General features: G+C 43.1%; 1 long non-coding RNA gene across 4 annotated transcripts in view; it reads right to left on the bottom strand.

The window, feature by feature from the left end:
• The window catches only part of LOC107402358 (uncharacterized), a 49,311-nt gene that overhangs the window by 17,271 nt on the left and 18,656 nt on the right, over nt 1-13,384 (bottom strand). For all 4 annotated transcript variants that reach the window (XR_013046714.1, XR_013046713.1, XR_001579471.3 and 1 more), the window contains exons 2-3: nt 2,397-2,551; nt 636-763 (exon numbers count right to left, since the gene is read on the bottom strand). This is a non-coding gene — a long non-coding RNA (uncharacterized LOC107402358). The remainder of the gene's footprint in view (nt 1-635; nt 764-2,396; nt 2,552-13,384) is intronic.

Here is a 13,384-nt window from a genome sequence, read left to right as displayed (position 1 = left end):
CCACACCAATGCACTTGTCTGTGGTTCACTTTAAGGGCTTGGTAAGCACTCTCCCCACCTTGCTTAGAAGACTATGTTTTATTGTTATTTTTGTAATAAAATGGAAGAAAGAATGTGGGTGACCATTGTTTTAATCCATTGAGTCCTAATTGCTTCCCATTCTCATTCATCAGCAAGGTAGTGTTCTTAAGAGACTTAGGGGGCTTTTTAGCCATTAAATATTGCCTTTTCATTTTGTGATGTTTGTTTCTTTCCATAAAATGATGCTGTATAGTCCCTCTCATGGTGATGGATGAAAGATAGAGAGAATTCTGTTAGTGATATTGGACCATGAAGAAGTAAACTTCAGAGATCAAATCCCCAACAGAAATAAAATGTATTATGTGAAGTGGAAACATGGGATTCCTTAAAAATATTCAACACGACTGCTAATTTAGTAACGTTGTTTTATTAATATTTGAAGGGGGAAGGATATAGCTCTTAGTCTTTAGCCTTTGGCCAGACTCTCTCTACTTGCCACCATTGCCTAAGTGAGCCAGGATGTTTACAGGCCCCAAAGCCTGTGAGCCTTGCAATGGGCTGTTAAAACCACAAGGGTCACAGGCAAGAGTTGAAGATGATGTCATTGTACTTACCTCAGCCAAGGCTACAGCTGGATCTTGGTCTCTGTGACTCAGTAGGAGATGGGAATCATCTGTGACTCAGTAGGAGATGGGAATCACCTGCTTTCAACAGTACAGGATACTTACAGCATCACTGAAATCTGAACAAGAAAGACATACAAAAGTGCTACAGTGAAGCCAGATGTGGTAGTGTATGCCTATAATCCCAAGTACTTGGGAGTCTGATGCAAGAGAATCACATGAGCCTAAGAGTTCAAGGCCAGCCTGTGTAGCATAGTGTTGCAAGGATATCCAGCCCCTTTCTAGACATTTGGGTAATCAAGTATCTTTTTGAGCCTTGACTTCTTTCTCCAGTGTAAAAGATGTGGTGGTGGTGGTGGTGGTGGTGGTGGTGGTGGTGGTGGTGGTGGTGGTGATATGCATTGGAAGAAGTAGTAGCAGTGGTCGTGGTAGTCATGGTGATGCTGTTGATGGTGATAATAACGATACTGAAGGTTATGGTAGTGATGGTAGTTATGAAGGTGGTGGTAATGATGATGATCATGGTATTGGAATTAATGGACGTGGTGATGGTGGTGCTGGCAGTGAGGGTAATGGTGAGGGTGAAATGGTGGTGGTATTGGAGGTGTTAGTGTTGGAGTTGACGGTGGTGGTGGTAACAGTATTGGAGTCAGTGGCAATGGTGGTGGGTGGCGGCAAAGGTAGTAGTGATGGTGGTGGTGATAATAATAACTTTATTGGTGGTGTTGGTGGTAATGGTGCTGGAGGTAGTGATTATGTGGCAATGGTCATGGTGAGCATGGCGATGTTGGTGATCATAGCAACAGTACTTTACCAGTGGAGTGAGCATGGTCATGACCTTCAAATCTCAAAAGATTAACTGAAGACTTCAGCTTCAGAAAGCCACTCTCTCTATCCTTTCTCCGTCTTAATTCCTATTTATCAGGTGCTAAAGTAATCACAGCTGTGCTGTTCTTCATTAAGATTTATTTTACTTTTAGAGGTATGTCTATGTCATGTCTGTCTATGTCATGTCTGTCTGTGTCTGTGTCTGTGTCTGTCTGTGTCTGTATCTGTGTCTGTCTGTGTCTGTGTCTGTGTCTGTCTGTGTCTGTGTCTGTGTCTGTCTGTGTCTGTGTCTGTGTCTGTCTGTGTCTGTGTCTGTTTCTATGTCTGTGTATGTCTGTCTGTGTCTCTGTCTGTCTGTGTCTATGTCTATGTCTGAGTCTCTGAACTTGAATTGAGATGTCCATGGAGGCCAGAAGAGAGAGTTGGAGTTATAGACAGTTGTGAGCCACATGATGTGGGTGCTGGGAACCAAGCTTGGATTCACTGCAAGATTATGTGCTCTCAACCTCTGAGTCAGTTCTCTAATCCCGACAACGTTATTATTAATTATGACTTGAAGGACACTTTTAAAATAATGAAAAAACGAAGCAGAAATCAAGCCACCACTTCAGGGACATACCTCTCTTCATGCGTATTTTTTGTGGTTGTTGTTATTCTTAGCTATTACTTTCATCATAATCATTGTCACTGAAAGCATTTCAAAGTACCAGGAGTCCTTGAAGATGCTACATTGTAAAATCCCAAGGACAGAGGAATTCAGTTCATGGAGATTTGAGTAGAGCCATGTGACAACACTCTTCTAGCAATGTCTGGACTGTCTGGGAGTTGAAATTCATACAGCACTCATCATGATAATAAAGAGAACCCCTTACAGACTAGTGATACTTAGTGAATAAGGGGGGCATCATGGCGCCATTCACTTACATTTCTCTTCTTCTTCCTAGGCTCACTGTAACATAGAATGTCTACAGTCACTTCAAAGTTAGGAGTGGCCATGTTGACTCATGAAATATGAGCAGAAGAGGCAGTGTCATCAATGGGAAGAAGCAGCAGGAGTCCAGACACCAAGTTCTTTCTCCCTGTGGTGAAAGAGGAAGCAGGTAAAGAAGGAACCTCCATCACCCAGAATCCTAAATGTCAATGACGAGCAGACCTCCTTCTGATCTACAATAGACTCACAGAAAGAGTGAGAAATAAATTCCTGATATCTTAAATCACTGAAATTTGGATAGTAAACCACAGCCTATTACATCCTAACAGACACCAATGTCTCAGATAAGAGTGCTCAGTCAACTGTGGTCACATAGAGAAGAAGAAATCTACATTTCTCGCCACAGTAAACAAAGCCTTCTGAGACTTCACCTCTTTTCCAAACAAGGCCCATTTCAGAGTGCAAGTGCCCACAAAAGGGAAGGCGTGGGTATCACAACCCATAAGTGATGGAAAGCCATTCTGCCCCACCGTAATTCTATCTGAATTTAGTGAACTTGTCTAGCTGCACTTGACTTTAAATAATAAAGTATCGCCTCATTATGAGGCAAGCAGACAGACCCAGCCCCTCCCACCCCACCCTACCCCTGACACTTTCAGAGCGGCTCATTTAAACATGTACTGCTCAAGGTGTCAGCCACCTTAACAGACTGTTTTTGGGAAAACCAGATCTCCTCAAAGTTAGGACCTTGCTGCATAAGTGGGACAGTAGATGAGAGAAACCTATGTGTGCCTGCCCTCCAATCCCCCCACCAAGTTCCACCCCAACGGAGCTGTCGTTAGGTTTGAAAACCCTAGTGCCTGCAAAGTACAAAAGCTCTTTGAAGACCTGGCCCAGCGTTGTTTGTGAGTTAAAAGACTTGCTGAGTCTTGCCAAAAACAACAGGGAGGGAGGAAAGGGAATGGTGTGTTTTTTTTGGGGGGTTTTGGTTTTTTTTTTTTTTTTTGGTTTTGTTGTTGTTGTTGTTTGTTTTCGTTCTTTTTTCTTTTCTGAACTTGAGAAATAAGCATAAACCTCCTCTTTTCTAAAAGGCCAAATGGCTACAATTTTCCGCAATGGAGCTGACCTCTCAGTGGCCATTGCCTCCATCAGATCCAAGTGGTTTCTTTTTTTTTTTTTTTTGGTTTTTCGAGACAGGGTTTCTCTGTGTAGCTTTGCGCCTTTCCTGGAGCTCACTTGGTAGCCCAGGCTGGCCTCGAACTCACAGAGATCCGCCTGGCTCTGCCTCCCGAGTGCTGGGATTAAAGGCGTGCGCCACCAACGCCCGGCCCCAAGTGGTTTCTTAATGGTCATCGCTTTCCTTCCCAAATAAATCACACGGTTGCCATAGCCAAAATAGATGTCCTGGCTTCTTACAAAGAGGCATCGAGTCTTGTACATTGCTCAAGGACACTGTCAAAACAAAAATGTGAATGACATGTGTGCGCTTTAACACACTGAAAGTGGCATTATTTTTTCATTCCCAGCCTCTAGTGGGTCTAGCTTGTACAGTCTCTACCTAAGCAAGAACAGGAGAAATACACACTTACTAGATGTATGCCCAGTACAAAATCCTGACAAAACCCTTTGAGTTGGGTTCTATTATGTCTGAGAATGCAGTGTGAAACAGAGAGTTCAGTGGTCTACCCAGGGCATATATACAACAGTGATTGTAGAGCCTGAATTATAGACATAACATACACACCACAGCAACTCCTATCTATATCGTCCTGCTACCAGGCAAGTTTTGTTGTGGAATAATCTTTTTATACACTGTGGAGATATGTCTCTGCCAAGGCACCTTCTGATTAGTTTGATAAAGAGCTGAATGGCCAATAGCTAGGCAGGAGAGAATAGGCAGAACTTCCAGGCAGGAATAGAAACTCTGGGTTAGAATCTGGTGTGGGGGATTTGACAGTGAGACACAGAGGAAGTCAAACTTACTATATGGAGGAGAGGTAAGGAGCCAAGTGACAGATGCAGATTAACAGTTAATTTAAGATTTAAGAGCTAGTTGGCAACAAGCCTATGCTAAGGTCAAGCTTTCATACTTAATAAGATGACTCCATGTCATTATTTGGGAGCTGATCGTCCAAAGGAAGTCCGACTACAAGTTTTGGGTTTTTTTTTTTTAATAGCTGTGGATATGTTATTCTGTTAGCTTTTATCATTATGACAGAATATGCAAGATAAATAAGGGAATAAACATTTGTTTGGGTCACAATTTCAGAGGTTTCAGGCTACAGTCAGTGGGCCCCATTGCTTTGGCCTGTGTCAAGCCAGAAACATCACAGTGGAAGAATAGAACAAAACGCAAAGCTGTTTGGCTCAGAGTGGCCAGGATGCAGGGGACCGGGATGGGGGCTGGGAGAAGATGAGAAAGAGGAGGGCGAAAAAGAAGGGAAGGTGCCAGAGACAAGCTATATCCTTCAAGTGCCCCTCTGTGGTGGTTTGAAAGACAATGGCCCTCCAAAGGGAGTGGCACTATTAGGAGGTGTGGCTTTGCTGGAGTAGGTGTGGTCTTGCTGGAGTAGGTGTGTCACTGTGGAGGCGGGCTTTAAGGTCTCATATATGCTCAAGCCACACCCAGTGAGACAGGTCACTCCCTGTTGCCTGCACAAGATGTAGAACTCTCAGCTACCTCCCAAAATTATGTCTGCCTGCATGCTGCCATGTCCCCCCATGATGATAATGGATTGAACCTCTGAACTGTAAGCCACCTAGTTAAATATTTTCTTTTATAAAAGTAGCGATGGACGGCCAGGCGGTGGTGGCGCACGCCTTTAATCCCAGCACTCGGGAGGCAGAGGAAGGCGGATCTCTGTGAGTTCGAGGCCAACCTGGGATACCAAGTGAGTTTCAGGAAAGGCGCAAAGCTACACAGAGAAACCCTGTCTCGAAAAACCAAAAAAAAAAAAAAAAAGTAGCGATGGACATGGTGTCTCTTCACAGCAGTAGAAACCCTAACTAAGATACCCTCCCTATAACCTTCTCCTCCCACCAGGCCTCACCCACTAATAGGACATTCAGCACAATAAGATCAGAACTGTCATGATTCTATGACCTCTCAGGAGTGCCACCAACTTGGGACCAAGTCTTCAACATTTGTTGATGTATACTTTACACACAAACCTCCACAGCCATCGACACAGTTGCTAAGAAGAAGGTACTAAGCCCTCTATCATTATCAGAAATGCAGGAATCTCAACCTAGAGTCCCATAGTGAGAGCTTAAAATCTACCAAATAAAGTAGGATTTGAAGAGACACAGGAGGAAGAAGACTGTCTATGGCCATGGGGAAGAGAGGCCCATCTGGGCAACTACAGGAAAGATGTTTTGAACTGAACCCGATTGATAAGTTAATAAAAACTGCCTGAAAGGTAGCTAGCTTTCCATGACTATATGTTAGTTTGAATTTATCCGTAGCTTAGAATTTTGAAAATAAACCACTATGAAAGAACAGAATGGATTACATTGATAAAAACAAAGAGAGCAGAGAGATAAGAAAGTCACGGACACAATATAGTCAAAAGAAGATGCTTAAGGGATAATGAGAGGGAAATGGGGTGCTAAGGCAGAGAAGGAATTCCAGCAGAATCACTGGGAAGAAAAGAAACAGAGGAGTACAAGGAAGTCAAGTGTAGTTTGCTTTTAAGAGGAGAGAAGAGCCTGGCGGTGGTGGCACACGCCTTTAATCCCAGCCCTCGGGAGGCAGAGGCAGGCGGATCTCTGTGAGTTCGAGGCCAGCTTGGTCTACAGAGTGAGTTCCAGGAAAGGCACAAAGCTACACAGAGAAACCCTGTCTCGAAAAACCAAAAGAGAGAGAGAGAGAGAGAGAGAGAGAGAGAGAGAGAGAGAGAGAGAAGAATTGGATCAGTGTATCAATTATGTTTCTACTGCTGTGCTAAAAAGCATGAGCAGAAGCAACTAATAAAGGAAGGGTTGATTTGGGGCTTGTGGTTCAGGAGGGATGGATAGATCAGCCACCATCACAGCAGGAGCATGGTAGCAGGCACCAGGCAAGGCAGCGGGGACAAGCGAGAGTTTATATCGCCAACCGCAAACAGGAAACAGAGAGAGCCAACTTGAAATGGCACAAGTCCTGTGAACCCCAAAGTGACACATCTCCTCCAGCAAGGATACACATCTTAAGCCTTCCCCAAACATCCACCAACTGGGGATCAAATATTCAAAGGCCCAGACTCTGGGGAACTTGCATTCAAACCCCACGGGGGTGGGGGGTGAGGGGTAACAGAGAGGCCCTTACCAGTCAGAAATAATTCTGCACGAAGTAAATAAGTACTGACTGCTTAGAAAATACACTGAAATGGGCGTCGGAGGCGAGAGAAGAATCGCTAAAGGCTGCCTCATTTGAGCCAGGTAGGGGTGCAGATAAATAGGTTAACTATTTTCAATGCCCAGCAAAATTCAGAGAAAGGAGAGCCTTTTATTATTCAAAACACATGTAGATTTCTAAATAAATAAATAAATGGGGGGGATTTTTTTGTAAACCTCTAGATTTTGATTAAAGCCTTTCCATTTCTTCCCCTACCCATAAAGCTCACATTCATCTCAACTCCTTACAAAAGATGCTCCCAATCTGTTCTATGGCTTTGCGAAAGGCATGGGGGCTGTGCCCATATCCCTTCACGCTAGTCTTTGATTTTGATGTAGCTGCTTGAGCTCTGCGATTCGTGTTTCAAAATTTAGCCCTCCTGAATCTGTTTCCCGAGGTGACTAGTTCCCCCGGCTCCCTGGAATTTTTAGCTGAATGTATCACTCTCTGCAGCCCAAACGGGCCAGCCATTTAAGCATATGTATAATACACAATGCACCTTTCTCTGTATTAATCAATTTGCGCTACTTCCTGGTTGGAATTATTGACAACGTGGCTGTTCTTCAGACTTGTATCTGCAATACAAACATTTGCTCCTCTACTCACCAACCCATAAATCCTAAAGATGGAGGGATAATTTCACAGTCCACACCTTTTCTTGTAGTGAATTGCACCTCTGGGGGGAAAAAAAACAAACAACAAAAACTAAAACCACCTCCTTGTCACCTTTAACAAACCTTCATCACCAACAAACTCTTGCTGGTTCACAGCACACCGAAAAGAGAAAACTCAGCACCTTGAATACTATTGTGAGAACAACTGCTTTTTAAAATAGTTTTAAATATTTTTTTAAAAAAAGGAAATGTCAGGCCGGGCGGTGGTGGCGCACGCCTTTAATCCCAGCACTCAGGAGGCAGAGCTAGGTGGATCTCTGTGAGTTCAAGGCCATCCTGGGCTACCAAGTGAGTTCCAGGAAAGGCGCAAAGCTACACAGAGAAACCCTGTCTCGGGAAAAAAAAAAAAAAAAAAAAAAAAAAAAAAAAAAGAAATGTCTTTATTGTAACAAAGATCATGTCTTCTAGCCCCAGAGTAAAAATACTGATAACTGAAACTATCCTGGGTTATCATTGTCATGATGTGGACATATTTTCTAAATATCGCTTACAGAACCATCTAGACTTCTGGTCTTCAGATTTTCACTGAAGAAGAACGCGGTGGTAAAAAAAAAAAAAAAAAAAAAAAAAAAAAAAAAAAAAAAAAACATCTGTGGATGAACTGTTTCCCATTTACTTTGCAAAACTGCTCAGGAATTCACATAAATAATTAATGAAATACCCATCTTTCCTGAGACATAAGAAAATACTTCTGGATGTTTTCCAGGCTAAATGACCGAACTGAAGGATCTGCTTCCTCCTATGAAAATATATAACCTCCCTGAGCAGGGGCTCCTCACCCAAATTCTGCAAAAGAAGAATAATAGTAATATCCAATCGGAGCAACATGACCATGATGACTGGACGGTATTTCAAAATCACAACGATAGTAACGCACAGTGGGAAATGCAGCTGAAGGGCCAGGAAGCATTTCCCAAGGCATCACAAGGATGCATCATCCATCTTTGCCTGTTTCTCTCTACATCACGTTCCATATTGTCAGATGCTCCAGAGCAGTACTAAGTTACTGCAAATGATGTCTACTTTAGACTTACACAACAATTTTTTTCTAAGGAGCTTCTTCACTTACATTGCTTCTCCCAAAGTCCTCATGATACTGCAATTATATCATGTATATGTGTGTGTGTGTGTGTGTGTGTGTGTGTGTGTGTGTGTGTGTATACATGTATACAAAGAGGCATGCTGGCATCCACAGGGCCCAGCACAAACCTGCAGCAGCTAACATGAATGCATACTACTCTGCCTTCTTTGATGACTTTACCAACAACAGACAGATGCGGAGGGTTTTCAATATAAATATTTCTAGGTAGAAAACTGAGCAAAAATCCTCAGACCACACAGGGTCTACAGGCAGGCCAGGAATGGAGCTATGCCCTGGCGGGCTCCAGAGACGCAAAAGGAATCAGAGCTTTACACTGTGGGTGAATATTTCAGATCTCCACCAGTGGAGAGAAAACAGCATCAAAGGGGGGCAGTATCATCTTCACTCCTTGGAACAATGACTGACTCCAGGCTGGAAAGATGGCTCAGCAGTTAAAAGCACTTGCTTCTCTTCCAGAGGACCAGCATTCAGCTCCCAGCACCCAGCACCTGTTGCTCACAACTACTTGTAACTCTAGTTCCAGGGACCCCAATGCCCTCTTCTGGTCTCCACCAGCATCTACATGCATGTGGCACTCACACAGACAGACACACATACACACAGGCATATGTACAAACAGAAAATAATGAAAACCGATTTTTTTTGCAGGCTGTGGTGGCTCATGACTTTGATCCTAGCATTCTGGAGGCAAAGGAAGATGGAGATCTCTGTGAGTGTCAAGTCAACTTGGTTTCCATAATAAGTTCCAGGCTCTAGGTGACAAGACAACAGAACTGTCGAGCTGAAACTGCTGCCTCCTCACCTGGCTGCGGACTCAGAGTCAGTGTTTCCCTCTACCAGAGAAAACGATGCGAGGTGCCAGTCAGTAAAGTACTAAAGGGGAAATCCAGGCAAGGGTGTATTTCTGCTTTTGACAATGCTTCAGGGGCAAGAAAATCACAGCCTCTGAGATGAGGGGTGCATATTATCTCTGTTCTGTTTCCATCATCGATGAAATTCAGCTTAAAACTTTAGGGGAATAGAGGTGTTAGGGCTGGAACCCCAATCTCACATACACCAGTTAAGGACAATATCATTGACCTACATGCCTAGCCTATATTTCAATCCTGAAATCTCTCTCTCTCTCTCTCTCTCTCTCTCTCTCTCTCTCTCTCTCTCTCTCTCTCTCTCTCTCTCTCTCTCTGTGTGTGTGTGTGTGTGTGTGTGTGTGTGTGTGTGTGTGTTTTAACTGGTCATGAAAAGTTGTCAAATATCAGACATGTGAGTTAGTAATAGATAAATCAATTACTAATAAGTCCCAAGGTTCTCTGATCTCTAAGGATTGTTATTATGTATCATGATACCCTTGATATAAGCCAGACTTCAAACAAAGTTTGCCACTACAGGCAGATACACGGCTCTGTGAGGCCCTTTCAACCCTTGTCCTCCCTGGAAAACCACCTTCACAAAAGTCTTAACCCAGAAGCCAGCACCCCATCTGGAATATGAAACAGAGGTTTAGGGTAAGAGAAAAGAAAGAGAAGGTTAAGGTTCCGGGCCTCTGAGGTTGGAATTTGGGGTGCAGCGTGCATGGAAGGCTAGTCCACACACTCATCTAAAACACAGATAGGATGCATCACCATCACGAGGGATCTTCCAAATGAATACCCTCTCAAGAACTGCTGCACAACAGGGTCCGTCTAACTCTGAAAGTTGTGTCTGCACGACAGCACAATAACTAAATGTAAGGTGAGAAACTTCCAGAGCTTTCCAGAAATTGGAGCTGCACCACGCCAAGTGTGTGGAAAGGCAGAACAGTCTCTAAACTAAGGCTGCTCATGCCCGCTGGAAGAACTGTCTGCACGAGAGAGGTGGGTGCGTGTTGCTGATCATGTCACCAAAGTCTGCAGATGCATAAGTTCTCTCCAAAGAACAACAAAACTCCCAGGCCACTTTTGTCACTCCCCGAGTGCCCCTGTGAGGAATTCCGTCTGACCTCTCAAGTTGGAATTCCATGTGGAATCTTTGGGAATCTATCAGAAGCCTGGCATATGCGCGCAGCCTCAGAGCCTCTGAATTCAAAACAGGACCATTTCCTGGCTCAGAACTCCATCTCCAAATTCCTTAGGCTCAGAACTGATGGGAAAACAGATCCTCTGAGTTCTTCTGATTTAGAAATCATTCAAACTGACAACAAATAGGAAATTGACAAGGAGATTTGAAATCTTCCATTTACATACACAGTTTTTTTTCTTCTACGTGGTAGAGATCACAGCATCCTTAACCTTGATTTTTTCTCACTTCTCTCAGTTAAAAGCAAAACCCATGACATGAATTAAAGTGTGTGTGTGTGTGTGTGTGTGTGTGTGTGAGAGAGAGAGAGAGAGAGAGAGAGAGAGAGAGAGAGAGAGAGAGAGAGAGAGAGAGAGAGAGAGAGAGAGAGAGGAGAGCGCTGGAGGGGAGCACTCAGTCTCATATGCTGTACCACATGGCATTCTAGAAGAGCTGTACAGTTTTAGGGGTCTTTTCTCCCACTCACATCTCTATACTATTCGTATACAATACTATTTGGCCAAACAATATCACCTATTTTTCACACAGAACCTTCCCAGGAACAGCCTGAGAAGGCGTGCAAACACACAGAACAAAAGTAGATGATGTTGGCTGATCGAGGGTACAGGAAGATGGGAGTACACTTCCTTCCAACACTGAACTCCAAAATGCTCAAGCCTGACAAGACATCTGAGGTCTCCAAGCTACCTTTTTATTATACAAAGCAGGCCCACAGAAAGCAGGTTGGGCTTGCCTAATCCTTATAAAAGGCAACTCCTAGGGTTTCCTAGAGGTAAATGAACCCCTTTCTAGCTACTAATAGGAGTTAGGCATTCTCTGCAAAAGAATAAATCACACACACACACACACACACACACACACACACACACACACACACACACACACACGTATCAACTCGGGGCTTTCTCAGAGGCCCTAAACTTCATCTCTTAATGCTTAACAGATCCATAACCCCTAAATTAAGAAGTCCTGCCCCAGAGAAAGCAGTTTTTCTTTTTCAAAACTTACCAACTCTGGAATATACACTCATCCTAATGGTGTGATCTATAAAATTCAAAGGGAAAGCGATTCCAACAACTCAAAAAGATGATTTAATCCCTAATCAATATTCCCATATTTTTAACATGTGTCAAGGAAAGAAAATGTGCAGGAGAAATTGAAACCTATACATATTTCACTAGCGATTTCACATATGGACCTGGAATATCTTTTCTCCTAATATGGAGATGGCTCAGCAGTATTTAAATGACTCCTTATTCCAAGTCATATAAATATGCACCAGATGTATCTTTTGTAAATGTTATGTTTTTCAAGTTCTCAGCATTTGCAAGTAGTGGAAAGCTATGTCAAGCACGCTTTAATGGGGCATAAAAGTGTATTGTATTCAAAGAGATGGCACCGCTTTGTAATAGGGGGAAATACAAATGTTGTCAATGGCTACATTTCCACTTATTGATTTATGCTGCACAGCAGAAGGGTCTGTATTCTTTACACACAAGTTCCCTATCAGTTAAAAATCTAACCACATACAAGAAGTCATGGCTACATTAATGGATTCTCTAGATTACAGGAAATTCCAAACACTTCTAGAATCTTGCTCGACAGAGATCAGCTCAATCCCACACCCAGATTGAACAGATGAGAAACGCTGAACCCCAAAAGTGTTACGCTGAAGTAACCTCCGCACTGAGCCACTGCGGGAGAGAGTGCAGGAACTCATAGGAGGCCCTGGATATAAGGAATGTCCCTGCAATCTGCACAGCACCTGTCTCTGGCCTGCACAATAACACAAATAAAACCGGAAGTAAAGCATGTATCATGTATTGATTTCCTGAACTGACTGATATCTATGTTTTTTCAAACTCTTGAAGTAGCTTATGGGAAGTAAGCGCGGGGAGTAAAATGTCAATGGTCAGCATTAGTGATTTTCAAAGAATATTGTAATGCCTTTCTCTGATATAAACTTTATCTGACTCATGATGAGATTTTTCACTGAGACTACGAAAGGTGCCCAGTAAATTCCCCTCTGAACATTTTTTACTATATATATATATATACCAAAGATGCTTAAGAAATGTTTTGAAGTCCCACAGCAACCACCTTGAAAACTTTTGGGTATTTGGAGGGGGGAGGAGGTGTTGGTTTTATTTTTGTTTTGTTTCTGTTTTTTTCCTTGTTGTTTGTTTGGTTTTTTTTTTTCTTTCTGTTTATAAATGTCAGTTACCAAGAATGATACCTCATTGTGAAACTTTTTTTTTCTTTCTATTAAGGAAAGAGAAGATCCTTTTCTCCAGGAAGTCCATGTGGCTCGAGCCTCTCTAAGGAGAATGAGGCGCTCACAGCCACACCTTAGTCACTACTGACTCTCAACCTACCTCATCTCATCACCATATACTGCCTCAAATTGTTCCTTGGAATGAGATAGAATATTTAAAAATGAACCAACTAGGTAAGAGTCATTCTCTGAAAGCCAAGCAACTTTTCATTTTGACCTTTACAAATAACATCTTGCCCCCATGGGCCTGGTGGCAACAGTGAAAACCTCATGTAAAGTGAAGTCATAATTGAAGTTTTCGTAGACTCCTGTCCCTGTCTCCATGAGTGAAGTACCCCTGCTTCACAGAGTTCCACGGCTGAACATATGTCCTTTCTGGCTCCAGATGAAAGCACATATTTTCTTTCTCTAACCCGGAACCGGTTTATGCACACCAGGTCAGTGCCTGAACCAGCAGCTCGCAGCCTTCATTCCCTCCAGAGACGGAATGAAGGCAAGGCCAA

This window comes from Peromyscus maniculatus, chromosome 21, assembly GCF_049852395.1.
Source record: "Peromyscus maniculatus bairdii isolate BWxNUB_F1_BW_parent chromosome 21, HU_Pman_BW_mat_3.1, whole genome shotgun sequence".
NCBI lineage: Eukaryota > Metazoa > Chordata > Mammalia > Rodentia > Cricetidae > Peromyscus > Peromyscus maniculatus.
Note: the sequence above shows the minus strand (reverse complement) of the source record. Positions and strands in the feature narration are given on the sequence as shown.